Raw genomic sequence first — 12848 nt, 5'->3', positions numbered from 1 at the left:
TATCTGCACACAGAGACCTTCAGACTTCAGTCCTCCACAAAGAACAGCGAGCAGCATGAGAAGCTCTCTTGAAGATGCAGACATCAGTTACAAGAATACAAAACACTTATCTTGATAATTCACCCTCTTTACCTAGTTTAGCCAAACCTATTTGCTTTTGGAAGAGTACAACAGTGAACAAGTATTGGGAAATTAATTTGGCTGGGTTTACTGGGAACGCTGCCATTGACAAGCACAAGTGGGTCCATTCTGCTCCAACCACATATCTTGGAGAGTTTTTAATTTTTTTATTTTTTTTTTAATGTAGAGTTGTAGTGGAAACACAGAGCATCCAGTATTTGTCAGTACAAAGACCACAAGGCAAGGAAAAGCAGCTCCCCATCCAGACCCCTTTTACACCTGGTGTTAAGTCAATGCTACGTGTAAATTCCCACACAGTGCACTGCATTCTGCATTCTCAAATCTACTGAGCCCCAGATGGGCCATAGAGAGAAAAAAATATATAAATCAAGGCCATGTTTTACTACGTTGAGTGCTCAAAATGCTATTGCGTGAATTTGTTCCCACATTTCGATTAATTTGTGCGCACAAGATAAGTGTGTACACAGAGAGCCAGCACTACAGACCAGCCCTTCTCCCCAAAGCATGAAGTGCAGTGCACCTCAGTATTTTGATATTTTGGTATTGCTACTTTGAGTAAAAGTAGGCCCAGTGCCAGGATGAAGTGACTGAGGAGGCTGTTAAAAATTGTTAAAAATTGCAAGGGAGCTTTTTTTTTCATAAAATGAAATTCATTGATTTAACCATGCAATAGCCTCAGAAAAGTATAATAAAGACATAAGGCTGCTGTTTCAAAATCAAAGAATACATCGCTTAATCAGTGCAGAGCGCTAAATAGAGTTTATGAATGATTCTCTGTCAAAATCAGCAGGGGGAGGCAAGTAGAAACAGCTGTTTACAGTCTGCTGGACTTTCCCCTACAGGCTGGTAAATAGTGTGTCTAAGGTGCTACCATATACTCACCACAAGAGCAGTCACAGTAACCTAAACACACTCACACAGCAAACAGATGAAGCACTTGTGCGTCCCAATGCTTTTAACCACAGCAAACATACCATTGTTGTATGAATAGGTCTACAAGCAGGAAAAGCTAGCAAGGAAGCTAAAACAATGATCACAGTTAGCTGTCAAAAACATTGTGATTTTTTTCTAACATGCAAATATCAGCCTACATACTATTTACTGATGGGGCTATGAAGTATGTAGAATTTACATGAATTATCAATGATAAGCACAATAGCATTTTAAAGTCAATTTCAAGTATCATATGCAATTTACAAACACTTCTGATTATTTAAACATGCTACATGCTAATAATAACAATTTCAATTTTTTGGTGTGGGTAAAAGTTACAACTTCGTTAAAGTTAGGCATCCTCCGTCGTCATGGCAACAGTAAACACCGTAACAAGTGGCGGTTGGAAATGTGTAGGATAATGAACCCAGGAATATGAGAAGAAAAGTTTAATTCTTTCAAAAATGACAGTCTGTCTGTGCAGGTGCAGGAGCACATACACACAGACCCAATGACCTCTGACCTAGAAGCATAAGGATGTCGAGGAAACATGAACAAGACTATAACCTGTGCCTTCCTCCACCAGCCATGGGAGGAAAACTGACAGTTGGAATTAATGACTATGTTTTTCTTTACAGATACAAACAGACTACACCAACTGGAGCCTTCTTCCTCAGCCCACAGACAACCAGGATGAACTATTCCCCACTCACTCACAAGTCGTAAATTTTCGACAATTGCACATTCGTTTCTAAAGTGTGTCCTCCTCTCTTTTTTCTTTTCAGCACAATAAGACTGGGTTGCACTAACAAAGATTGAATTTAATCTAATTAATTAGGTTTAAGGTGATTAAATCCAGATTTAAAATTAAGCAAAGCTCTGTTGCACAATTAAAAACTAATCTCCACTTGGCAAATCCCAGTTTATTGATTTAAACTGAAATGAAGTTGAGTTTAGTCAGTATGGAGATGCTTGCTTACACAAATTAAAATAAACAAATAAATAAAAAAGGCTAAATAAATAAAAAGTAAATAAATTTGCATGCTGTCTGGACATAGTAAGTATAAAAGAGGCGGGAAAACGGTTATAACCGTTAACTTTCTGCGGTTTGGGAAACAGGAGCAGACTGCCCAAGTGCCATCATTCCACGCAGTATATGGACCGGATGAAAGTGCCGAAAGTGTCGGGTGTGGGCCGGATCTGGGCCACAGCAATTTTGCTATCTGGGAAGACAGGTTTGAATTTAATCTTTCTTAATTTTAAGCTAGTTTTACAGTTTGGCGCAACATAATTTTAAGTTAAACCATGATTAAATAGGGTTAAAAAATGAATCCTTGTTGTTGCAACCCACCTTAAGTGTTTTTCTTTCACATGATGTGTCACTGATGACAGAATGACTGAGTGTTCAATTTGCAAGCACATATAGTCTTCAAAAATTCGATAGGAATAAAATTATTCCCCTTTTATTTGAAGGTCAGTTTTCTCTCCTCACAAAGGAATTAATTAGTAATCAATGTGGTCCCTAAAAAGAATGCTGAGGATCCTTTTTCTTTGAAAACACGCCTCCTAGACTATGAAAACTTTTACAACTCTTTCTCAGGCAGCTGTTGCTCTTCTTCTACTTTTTGCCTTGCTGACCACTGCTGTCTCTTCTGTGTTCCTTGGCCTGGCATTTCAGGCGTTGTCCTTTTTTTATACGAATGAGAGCTGAGAGCTCCAGAAAGAGACTCAACCAAGAAGGAAAAGACTGCAAAGATGCTCAAGCCACAAGCCAAACCATGCAATTTGACATTTGAATTACCTATTATTTTTGTAATCTCCTATTTTATCGTGTAAACTATTTAAAGACTTAACCAAAGACTCTTCTTATTAGTTTAGAGCTCCATGCAACCAGCTCTGCAGACTGTCACTGAATGCACCAAGACTGAGGCGCCTCTCTGCTGTGTGTGTGTCCACCACATGTCCTCAGCTAGTCTCAGACTGGATTCATCCTCCTGACAAGCAGTGAACCAAAGTGCTTCACTGAACCTGCTGCAGCCTTCCTCATCTGGCTGTCACTCTGGCAACCCGAGGATAACCGAGTCTGCTACGCCTTGCTCAGTACTTTCCAGGAAGCTCCTCATCATCAGCCCCTTATCACCGAGGAAACAGTAGGAAAACAATCTACCATGCTTCTGTCTCAGAGCTGATGCAAAGAGCTATTCAAAAATGAATCTTTATTGGCTTTACTTACTTCAGAGTAAATAGCCCCTCATGTTTTTGACTCATTTTTGATAACATTCATTCATTAATTCATTCATTCTGTCAGCAATTTAATTTACCCATTTATTCATGCATCCATTCATTTTAATTGTATATATGTACATATGCTTAGTGTTTCCCTATTCATCCCTATTCCTTAATAGTTCAATAAATATCTTGATTTATCACCAAGTTGTTGTATTTGTGTGTTCCTTTATATCAGAGATGGATGTCACTATATTCAGACTTCATGACTTTCAGATATAACACTGATTAATTCAATTATTTTTCCTTGTAAATAATTAATTAATTAATTAATTATGGATTAATTAATCAGTGGAGGTGGTGCCCCTATTAACTTTACAAATGCAACCTGTCACCTCCGAATATGGACATTTGTCACCTTATATAGACGTCATCTGAACTGTGTTACTTCTGGGTCATGTTCGTGTGTCAACCACAACAAAAGGATCCTAATTGCCTTTCCATTGGCATTGTTTCCATGGTACCGACACATAATTTTAACATATTACCACCACGTAATGCGGTGTTAAGAGGTTGTGTTCATTTCACATATTTCTCTGAGATCAGGTTGGCCAGGAGTGAGCAGCGACACAGGAGCTACTGTAGCCCACAACTGTTGCCTTCACTGTCATTTTCACTAGTTTCTGGTTCATTTGACGAGGTGTTTTACGGTGAAGCAATGCATTTTCATCATGCTGTTAGCGTGCTGAGGCAAACTGATATACTGAATAACACATCTCTTGGGACGTGAGCAATATGAACTAAAGCAGATGATCCCAGTGCAGAAAAGATCACTTGGGCAATGGGGGCTTGCTATTGGACCAGATCAACCACAGAATGAGAAGGAGACCTTAGCAGGAAAGCTAATGTGGCTTGTTGCTCAGAGTCTGTGGCTCTTCTGTTGTGTAACAGGCTGCTATCAGGCTCAGGGTGACTGTCTGCTTGACCTATGTCAGAATGCCACGTTACAACTTTATGTAAAATTAGATTTGCTGTATTTCAACGAATTAATGCAAAACTAGGGGGCGTCATCATGAAACCAAAAAAGATACATTTCTTCCTTTTGGTTTTGGTTTTTTTCTCAAAGGAGAACACAGGACAAGTGATTTACAGAGCAGATGTGTATGCATTAAATACTTTTCATGACACAAGAGACTTTGGCTAAGGAGTCATGTTTCTTTGCCCTTTTTTCCTCTTTAACTTTACTTAGAACAGTGTCACTGTGGGGGTAAAACCTGTTATGTAAAAGCAATGATTAAAAGAGAACAAACTGGGGCTTAGTAACAACTGGTAGCTACCTCTTACCAAGATAACCTCAAACAATAGCCTCTTTAAATTTTGAAAGCCACAAGTAATGATCCTGTCAGCGCACAAGGTTTTAATTTCCATATTAAGGTTATACTATCACAGCATTTTCTGAAGTTTCTCTTGCTTGTACCCAGACAAACTTTTCACCAGCTGTCTTCAAAATGCCTTACATGTTGTTACTAATACTAATTTAAGGCCAGCAGCAGACTTTGCTCGCTAGCGAATAAGTAAGTAAGTAAAGTTTATTTGTATAGCACCTTTCACAGATACAAAAGTGCTTCACACAGGCTAACCAAAAGCCTGACTGAATAAGAACGTTTTCAGCTGCTTCATGAAGTTGTCACAGGAGTCTAGGGATCTCAGTGATAAGGGGAGAGCATTCCATAACCTGGGTGCAACAGCTTGAAAAGCACAATCATCTCGGATTTTATAGTTGGTTTGAGGGACAGCCAGTAATTTTTGGTCAGCAGAGCCTAGAGCCCAATTGGGCATATAAGGGAGGAGGAGGTCAGCAATATACTGGCTCTATATGTTAGCACCAGTATTTTAAAATGGATGCAAAATTTAATTGGGAGACAGTTCTTATTTGTAGTTAAAAGCAGAGCAGCTCCATTTGGAACAGTTCAGAGAAGTTTGATTTAAACAGGTAAAAAAAAGCGTTGCAATAATCTAAACGAGAAGAAATAAAAGCATGAATAATCATCTCCATCTCAACCTTGATCAGCATTGATCTTAATTTAGCAATGTTCCTCAACTGGAAAAAACAGGAGTGCATAAAGTGGCTGACATGATTATCAAAGGACAGTGATTAGTAAAAGATGACACCTAAATTTCAAAGGTTATGCTGAACACGGACACTTAATGACCCCATATACTGCTTGATGTTTGGAATAAAATTTTCAGTAGCGTTTATAAGAGCTTCTGTCTTATTTGCATTTAACTGAGGGCAGTTGTCAGCCATCCAAATCTTGATGGCATCCAAACAGTCATTTAAAATGGACAATTTGTTACTCTCATCAAGTTTGAATGAGCAATACAACTGAATATCATGAGCATAAAAATGGCAAGAGATGCCGCTGTAACAGCTAATAATCTGTCCAAGAGGCAGCATATATAAAGAGAACAACATAGATACCAGGACTGAACCCTGTAGTACACCACATGACAGAGGTGCTGTGTCTGACATGAACTGACCCACAGAGGCACACTCAGAAATACCCACTAACTGGTTGAGCCTCTTTAATAGAATACCATGATCGACAGTATCAAAAGCAGAGCTAAGGTCAAGTAACACCAATAATGAGAATTTCCCATCATCTGCAGCCATCATAATATCATTACTAACTTTAAGAGGAGCAGTTTCTGTTGAATTAAGTTTACAAAAAACCTGACTGAAATGAGTCATACAGGCTATGTGTTTCTGAAACAGTTATAAGTTGCTTGGCAACAACTTTTTATATATATAACTTTATTATATATATAAAACCTTCATGAGTTAAAACTCATAATACAAAGAGTAATGCTGCTCTATGGGGAAAATGCTTTTTGGGCTGCAGGGGATTTTGTAATACTGCGAGTGGCCACTAGGAGAAATTGGCAGCAAAGCTGAGCAGTGGTGACATATGTAGTTCTCTTAATACATCCATGGTCACATCTTAGCAGTCATTCAAAACTCATCAGTGCACACAGGAAACTTTTACTAAGTGATCTAAAAAGACTACTATTGGCACAACTTTTAAATAACTCAGTATCAAGAATGCATCCGCACTGTGTCTGTTCCTATGCTGGATTTCAGTGAATTTCATACAATCATCAAGTTAACCCCCATGTGTGTCTCATGTGATTTCTTTTTCCACCATCAGAATATTTTAGCTGTTCTTCTATCATTAACTGAGTAATTGGAGCAACAAGGAAGAGACAAAGAAAATAATTATGCCTGCACAATTAAGCAGGAGATCCCACAGCTTTTTTTTCTGTCCCTTATGATATTTAATCATGGACTAAAATTGTTTCTGCCACTCACATATTGATTTAATTATCTCATCCGCTGTGTTAATTAACAAGGCATGACAGCTGAAGTCAGACGTCTCCAGTGTAAGTATACCCCCTTAACTAGGAAGTGCACTACCATCCACTAACATATTAAAGGACCAGTGTGTAAAATTAAGTGACATCTAGTGGTGAGGTTGCAGATTGCAAACAATTGAATACCCCTCCCCCTCCCCCTCCCCTTTCAAGTACGTAGGAGAACCTATGGTAGCTGCAAAACTCACAAAAAACGGGAAAAGGCCCTCTCTAGAGCCAGTGTTTGGTTTGTCCATTCTGGGCTACTATAGAAACATGGAGGTACAACATGGTGGCCTCCATGGAAGAGGAGCCACTCTCCGTGTAGATAAGGGCTCATTGTAAGGTAACAAAAACACAACGATTCTTATTTTCATGGGATTATACATAAAACATACTTATAAATATTATATTCCATTTCTGCCAAGTCCATTCAGCTAGTTGCTAAGTCTACAGCAATCCACATTAAAACAATGGTGACACGATTTTGCATGCCAATAATATAAATGGGGTGAAAGAAGGTTACTTGTCATATAATCTGCATCATCACAGTAATACACTGTAGAGACAGTCATGGCAGCCAACTGTGTCATTAGGTCAAATTTGGATTTTGGCAAATATTTAATAAATGTATGTTGCCCAGATTATGACCAAATCCCTGTAAAACTAGTGATATTCACCTGAGCTTGAGTTTAATGTTCATTAATGTGTTACTGTGCTAACATTTGCTAAAGTAAGACTGTGAACATAAATGTAATGCCAGTGCCACTGTCACTGTGAGAATGCTAGCATGCTGATGTTAGCATTTAGCTCGAACACCGCTGTGCCTACAGCCTCTTTGAGCTGTTGCCATGGCTGTAGCCTCTGAGTCTCTCACAAGTCCCCAACTCTATGAGTGAGCAATGCCAAATCGCTGGAGCACTCCTTTAATTAATAGTAAATATCTGTCATGCATTTAATGACCGTGGTAGTTTGGACTACAAGACTCTAATTTAAGACTAATGAGCTGCTGACTGCAGTCATTATTGCCACGGTTTAAGGATACCAATGTTGACTTTTAGTGTGAGACAGAAAGAGAACCCCAGTCTCCAGTATTAAAGTCAAATGCTTTGTTCAAACGTACACCATCCTGATCCACTCTTCTTTTGCTGCAATGTAAGAACTTCACAATAATGGTCAGAAAAATGACCAGTCCAGTCATCTCTCTGGAGAAGATGGCCTCTGTCTATCACAACAGAGACTGTGGGAAAGGACATCGGCAAACGGCCTGCAAAAGCAACAGAAAAGTATATTCATAAATGCCCTTTAAGAGGAGGAGCTACTGTGGGAATAAAACCTGCAAGAACCGTCTCTTCCAGTGATGTCATGGTTACATGATGAAACGAGGGGTGTGGGTACTGTGTATGGAGGACTGACAGTAACTACTTAGTATAACCAAGCAAGGTGACATAGGTGGGAGCAGCTCTGGTAGTACATTTACTCAAGTACTATACTTAAGTACAATCTAAGGTACTTGAACTTTACTTGAGTATTTTCATTTTATGCCATGTGATACTTCTACTTAACTACATTTCAGAGGGAAATATTGTACTTTTTACTCCACTACATTTATTTCACTGCTTTGGTTACTAGTGACTTTTCTGATTGAAATGTCACAAAATAATGATAAGCTTATAAATCACACTGCATTAATAAAGATTAAACAAGTGGTTGCCAAATTGTTTGGCTTGTGGCCCTTTACAAGAAATCAGTGTGTATTTGTGTCTCTTTGTCATGTTGTAGATGTCTATGAGTTGTTTGAAATTCCACCAAAGAGACATTTCCCCTCACATTGTTTCAAATAAATAACTGAGGCCCAAAGAGGTAAAACTCTCCAATATTTCACAAAAATGCAAAGATTAAAGAAAAGTTCTATAAAATGAATCCAAATTTATGTAGCAGAACTTTGTTTTCTCTTTACCCAATCTATCATCTCAAGACCGCTAAGATTTATCTTATGATCCTTATAAATCAGTTGAAACTAGCTCCACCTCCAGCAGCTACAACCTGCTTATGCACTGACTCATCACTATTAACACATCCTCACCTGCTTTTATACTGACTGTATCATTTTTTTTGTGTTTTAATACAATCTTTTTTGTACATAGAAGCATAGCTCCTGCTCAATTCATCATCGGGTTGCACAATGGGCCTGTGTTTAAGTAAAACTTATATCTGCACATAACCATTGACAATAAACTAATGTTTTCTTAGTTGATCTGAGACAAGCAATAAATAGATTATAACTCCAAAACATGTTTTTTTGGGTGTATTAACTCCTAGAAACCACTACAATGTCACTGTAATGGTGTCTTTCTACACAAATAGTTCTTATGAATAACACCATTTAAATTTAAATTAGTCATGTTATCATAGGTGTTTGAGTACATTGGTTAATTATTAATTATAATTAAGCGGTGAAAAGTGTACATTTTTGTCAGTGGCACACTCCAGACTCCATAATAATCATCATGATCATCAATCAATAGAATTACATTCATAAAGCTGCTAAATAACCTCATATCTTCACTGTTTTGTTCGCCGACCCCTTTTCATCTCTGTAACTTTTACCTTTCTTTTTCAGTCCTTTCATCCCCCATCCCATTCCCTGTAATCATCTCGCACCATTCAGGTAGCAGGGGACTCACTCCAGATGGCACTGACAAGAATCAGCACTTTCTATTGGCTTAAATTAATTGGGGACACTTTGCTGAAGGCCATCCCTTCCTTTGACAGGCGTTTTGCTGGCTCTTCTGCTACTGCTGCTGACATATGCCACCCCAGAACACACTGCATGATGAGAGAACTAATGGCCCCTGTCGTCTTATATGGGGCAGCTGGCAGGAGATGTTAAGGGTGGGGCGGTGTTGCCCTACCAAACAGAAGTATATAATACAGTACATAAATCATATTACAGTATAAAAAGCTTTTATCGTATTAAAACATGGCAGAGCTGTGTGACTGTTCACCAGCAGAGCACTATATTGAAGTTACATGTGTTGTTCACTGTTAAACTATTGATTTCAGTGGCATCAGTGTTAACTTCACATGAGGACCACTGTCAGCTCATAAAGCTTTGGTCATCAAGATGTGTGCTCCTTCCTGTTCAGCCAGCGCATGCATCTGTTTAATTACTTTCCTCTTTAATTGTGTACAGAAAAATTCAATTAACAAACACCAAGGCCAGATCTGATACACACACACACACACAATCGTGTTTCCATGACTTCAGAGGACATTACATTGACTTTCATTAATTTCCTGGAGATTTATCCTAACCTTAACCACAACCACCACATGCCTAACCCTAAGCCTTACCCTAACCTTAACATAACCCTAAATTTACCTTAACTTTAATCCAAGTCTTCACCCCAAAATGAATGATTCACATTAAGGGGACTTGCTTTTTGTCCCCATAAGGGAGGCGAGTCCCCACAACATGACTGTGTAAACAGATTTATGTCCCCACAATGTGAGGAATACCTGGACCACACACACACACACAGACAGTGTACATTTCAGAAGAGTAGGTAGAAGATAATCTGGGTTCATTTAGCCTTAGTAGGAGGGCCTGTTAAACTCATTAGTCTACTGAAATGTTATCCATTGACATACAGTACAATATAGTCATTGTATTGTATATCTTCTGATAATTGCAGTTCTCTGTGCAAGACATAGACTAAAAATGTACCAGTCATCTGAGCTTGTTAAAAAGTATATTACCTCACTAAACTCTATGTAAAAGTCATGCTTACAAAATTGAACTCAGATAACAGTACAGAAGTACTAAAAGCTTACAGTTACATTATTATTTGCCAGATGGACAGTGATGTATGCCTCTGGCTATATTCAGGTAGGTGTACAGTAAACCCCCTTGTCCAGAGGTGAGTACACACCATATACCTGTGTATATGCACCACTGCAAGTCATTGTAACAGTACTAACATCAGCATATAATTTGCTGATGGATGTTTTTATCTCAAAGTCTTGATTAATGTGTCTACCAGTGAATAAAACAAGCAGAGGGCGTTCCTTGTGGGATGCTTGCATATACAAGGATGACTGTGCTAAAATACATTATTAGTATAAAAGAAGATTCGTGAAGGTGTGGCCAATCACTTTGCAAGATCATCATTTACAGTATGTTCTCATTTTTAAATTTCACACTGAACAGGATCAGATTTTGTAGAAGCTTTAGTAACTGTTCTTTTCCATATCATCATTGAGTCCTTTAGCTTTTGTCCTGTTGGCAGAACTGCGACTCTGAACCATAGTAAGGAGACCTCTGGTTTCAAGGAACGGTTGAGCCTGTGCAGCTAATTTACCGGCAAATAGAAACTGATATGAAGTATTTACCAATTACTAACTAATGGCACGTTTTATAATCTCTCCTGAGCTGTTACCTGATTACCAGGAGAAATAACTTTTCAAAGACCTGCAGGCTAAAACATGAACATTATTAACTGTAGCTACATTACTAAGAGATTCAAACAGCATTTTTGTAACAAACCTGTTAGCTGCATCTGATGGCTGATATTACACCCAGCAAATGTTTTTAGTTTGGTCTCAATATGATGATGATTTGTTATTGTGTAGTTATATTTGGAAACACTTGCTATCATTTAGTCCTCCATCATTTGCCTGGCTGAAGGCAATTGGTTGTTCTGTGACAAAATTGACAAAAGTCAGTGCAGGTCAGATCAATGTTCAGCAGATTTTAAGTTTTGGTATAGTCCTGCTCTATGCCCTGCATACATTAGCACGCACTACATAGAAACAAAACAGGGATTTCTGGCACAACTTTACCTATTTCAAGGGTGCATGAAGACACGCTTGCATCGCAAAAGCTTACCTCCCGCTCGTGCTGAGTGGTCCACGTTCCTCGGCAACATACCGCCCACGACTAGATCCAGCAGTACCAACGAGATATCTCCTTCACCACCACATGGAACCCTTCTCCTCCAGACGCCACGCTTCTGATCAGCTGAGATCCAGACGTTCCACACGCATCCACGCAATGGCCCTCTCGGACGCGGCTCTTTTCCAAGCGATTAACATCTCACCTCCGACGAGCTCTCAAGGAGACGGTCGTCCCACTCCTACGAAACGATGATAAAGACAAACTTTCCAACTCTATGCAGACTCTACTTCCATCAACCCTCTCGGGAGCAGCTAAAATCCTCCCGCTCTTCTGGGTTCATTGTCCGCCGCCGGGCCGCCGCACACCAATGACGTCACAACGCCGCTTACTACAACAGAGCCCAGACTTCTTCAGCCCCAACTTAAGGCCAGGCTGAACTCCGGATACAAATCCCGTTTCGCCGAACTGTCAACAAAGCCAGGTTCTTCCTGCTCCTCTCTGCCTCCACCTCCACCACCGCTCCGGACGGCCGCTCACTTCTGGGTTCCTCGCCCAGCGCCACCTGTACGCTGCACGTCGATGCAGCCAACTGTTTCAGCCCTCTCGCAGCGCCAGGTCGTATCTTCCCCTGTACCTGCTCCCTCTCTGTCTGATCTGTCTCGTGTTTTTTGTCTTTTCTTTCATCCCCGTATCTGCAGGCTGCATAATCAACCCCCGGACATACATCCCCTCATCTTTTCCTCTTCCCTTCCTTCAGCTGCAGCTACCTCTACGCTTTCAGCTCACCTGCTCCAGCAGCTCCTTCTTTTATGTTTCTTCTCTCAGCCAACTCCGGTCCTGCCATTACCACAGCAACAGTTGCACCGAGCCACGGTGCTCCCTCTGATGGACCCACTCAATTTCCTACTGTTCTATCCCTGTTCCCCTCCCTTCCCCAACACCCAAATGTTTTTTCTGTGTCTTCAGCAGCCCCCATTGCCAATCCCCTCGCTCCAGCCATGGTTAACTCTGTGCCTGCAAGCACTTTCACTCTGGCCTCCGCCCCTCCACGGCCTACAAAGCCAGGCTCTCCAGTTCTGCACAGCCTCCAGTTCCACCATCGCTCCAGCCGACTCGCTTGTGGGTTCCCTACCCAGCGCCCCCCGCACTGGCACACCGTTGATTCCATCCTGCGGCCACTACGATGCGGCAACAGACTGCTTCAGCCCTAGCTAGGGCCAGGTCGTATTTCCCCATG

At 40.2% G+C, this 12848-nt stretch overlaps 1 long non-coding RNA gene across 1 annotated transcript in view; it reads right to left on the bottom strand.

The window, feature by feature from the left end:
* The window catches only part of LOC122986656, a 28786-nt gene extending 16678 nt beyond the window's left edge, over positions 1–12108 (bottom strand). Inside the window, exon 1 of the long non-coding RNA XR_006404346.1 lies at positions 11603–12108. This is a non-coding gene — a long non-coding RNA (uncharacterized LOC122986656). The remainder of the gene's footprint in view (positions 1–11602) is intronic.
* Positions 12109–12848: the final 740 nt, after the last annotated feature.

This window comes from Thunnus albacares, chromosome 8, assembly GCF_914725855.1.
Source record: "Thunnus albacares chromosome 8, fThuAlb1.1, whole genome shotgun sequence".
NCBI classification, from domain to species: domain Eukaryota; kingdom Metazoa; phylum Chordata; class Actinopteri; order Scombriformes; family Scombridae; genus Thunnus; species Thunnus albacares.
This window is presented reverse-complemented; position numbering and strand designations above follow the sequence as displayed.